The sequence below is a fragment of the Acomys minous genome (genome assembly GCF_964271855.1).
Source record: "Acomys minous genome assembly, chromosome: 2".
NCBI lineage: Eukaryota > Metazoa > Chordata > Mammalia > Rodentia > Muridae > Acomys > Acomys minous.
The window spans coordinates 135,070,120-135,073,349 of NC_140484.1; positions in this window are offsets into that span (position 1 = coordinate 135,070,120).

Below are 3,230 nucleotides of genomic sequence, written 5' to 3' on the forward strand. Positions count from 1 at the left end.
AAATGAGATTCCTAAAACAATAATTGTCAGAATAAGCAATTCTTTAATATAACAAGCTTGAGAATTTTATGAAGAATCTAAATTATATATAAAGGATTTTATTGTTTCTTTGCCTAGTAGCATAAATTTTTAATCTTGATTGCATTAAAGTATCTGGCTCTGCCCCGATGACCAGTAGGAAAGGCATGAAGTGGCAAAAGGTGTGTATTCTAATTTTTATGAAATTGTTTTGTTGCTCCTATGATCAGTGATTTTATAATCCATGTTGTTTTGGACTTTTGTAAACTTCTGTATTTTAGTCAATTTAATTCCTAGAATCATCATCATTGCCCTAAAGGACATGCCCTTTATTAAATATCTTTAGTAGGTGATGAATAGTTGTGACAATGGGTATTTCCTTTGCAAAGTATTTCCCCTTTATGAATGCATTTCAAAACTTTTCAAAGTTGTAGAAAAGCTGTGACAAGGTTACTAATGTTTTTATATATCACTTCCTGGGCTTTAGAAAATTTAAGACTGATAAATGGTGTATCACTGAACTTCTCTTAAGCAGTCCGTAGACGCTCTGATTTCTTTGTCTAAAGGTTTGGTTGTTTGGCCTTTCTTTGTTTCACCTTACCTTTGTTCCTCTTAGCTTGATATGCTTGACACTTAAATGTTTCCTTCACCTTTCAGGTTATGGATGCAAATGGTCCAGAACATCATCACATACCATATTGACCTCTTTCCTACAAACTGCTTCTAGGAAATGGTGATAGTTTGGAAACTAAATGAAGCTCGTTCCTGGACGACAGAGGACTCTCCTGGTAGGTAGCTTTGACTTGAAGACATCCAATGACCTTGAGTCACTGCTTAGAACTACACAACAGTTTAAGATCCTATTTCTATCAAGCTGTCTATGTACTGTACTATTGTGACAATTGATCCATTACACCCTAATTTGAAGAACTAAGGTTGTTGGTATGTCATTGGGGTCAGAGAGCCTTATATCTGGATTTGGGCTAGTCACTGAAGGCCCTCTGTTATTAATCAATATTGAATGAAAAAGAGAAATATTGGAGAAATGGGACACTTTTTTCAGAGCAATAAGACAATAAAAGAAGATCAAGGGGATCAACATCAGAAAGGAAAACGTCAAAGTACCACTATTTGCAGATGATATGATAGTATAGATCAGTGACCTCCAAAATTCCACCAGAGAACTCCTACAGCTGAAAAACACCTTTATCAAAGTGGCTAGATATGAAATTATTTCAACAATATCAGTAGCCTTCCTGTATACAAATGACAAATGAGCTGAGAAAAAAATTAAGAAAACTACACTCTTCACAACAGCAACAAATAATATAAAGTAACTTGGTGTAGCACTAACCAAGCAAGTCAAAGACTTGTATGAAAAAAACTTCAAGTCTCTGAAGAAAGAAATTAAAGAAGATATTAGAAGATGGAAAGATCCCTCATGCTCATGGATCAGGAGGATCAACATACTAAAATTGGCCATCTTATGAAAAACAGTCTACAAATTCAATTCAATCCCTATTAAAATACCTACACAATTCTTTACAGACCTAGAAAGATCAATACTCAATTTCATATGAAACAACAACAACAACAACAAAAACCCAGAATAGCTAAGACAATCCTGTACAATACCTCCTAAGGAATCTCCATCCCTGATCTCAAGCTGAACTATAGAGCAACAGTAATAAAAACACATGGTACCAGCATAGAAACAGGGTGGTTGATCAATGGAATCAAACTGAAGACCCAGAAAAAACCCCACACACCTCTGGACACTTGATTTCTGAAACAGATAGCATCTTCAACAAATGATGCTGGTCTAACTGGATGTCTAAATGTAGCAAAATGCAAATAGATACATATTTATCACCCTGCACAAAACTAAAGTCCAAGTGGGTCCCCATGAACGCTGCTTAGTTGATTTTGTGTGTCATGTTCTCCCGGCGTCCTCCACGCCTTCGTGTCCTACAGTCCTTCCTACTTTTGAGTTATCAGCCATAATAACATTAAACAAATTAATTTAATGTTTTGCCCATGTTTATGTTTCACATTCAAAACTTCATTGAACAGAAGTGTATATGTTTATTAGTCCACTAATCTCTATTACTCCATGCAAGGCAAACAACACAGTAATATGAATATGTGGACGTTGCTTTGATCTTATTTTCCTTTGATGATGATAAAGTGGATTGTATCAAATTCTCAATGAGCCTTTGTTCATTATATACAATTTCAGAATAAAATTCTCTTAGTGGACCATTAGGGAACGAAATGACAATGTCTGCTTTATGATTCTTTGCATTTTACTTCACGATCTCTTCTGGAGATGGAACTGGACACCCATTTCAGATATCAAACAAAGAAATAAATATCCCTAATACACCAAACTTTTCTTTTTACTGTTCCTTGGATGAACTATTTATTCTTATCATTTATATTGTGTATGGCCTGTGAATGCAATAAGGTAAAATAGGTTTGAAAAAGCTATGAAACATTTACAAATGAGGTAGGGTTCATGGTGATCTGTACTTTACATCTGACCATGCACAGTTTCTCCCAGGTACATTTGGCAGAGTGTGCGATACAGAGAATGGTGCCTAGGATATGGGAATCGTAGCTCAAAGTACCACCTCTGCTTCTTGTTAAATGTGCGGCTAAATGTTTCCAGACTTTCATTCAACAAACAGTGTATATTTTAAATAGTTATATATAGTTTGAACTGTTTTGAAGGATAGGTGGAATCTGTCTTGTGAGCTGTTAGTAGAAAATCTAGCACAAAATATCAGGAAATGTGCCAAGAGTAGTGGTTCATGCCTTTAATCCCAGCACTCAGAGCCAGATGGACTGTGAGTTCGAGGCCAGCCTGGTTTTCAATGGAAGTGCAGGACAGCCAAGGCTACTTGGGGGAAACCCTGTCTTGAAAAAACAAAAACAAAACAAAACAAAACAGAAATCAGGAAATGTCAGTTACTTTGAGCAACAGTTTTATTTCTTTATTATTATTTACATTTCTGTAATTCAACTGTAAAACTCATGGAAACCATAACTTTCTTGCACTTTAAACAGAAAATATCTAAATATTCTTTAAACCTTTCTTAATAAATTAAAAACTTGAAAACTCCCACATCTAATGGAGAATCTCCAAACACAGTTGCTTTTGCAGCATGAAAATCACATCAGGGTTTTCAAAAGTTAAGAGTAATCTCTGT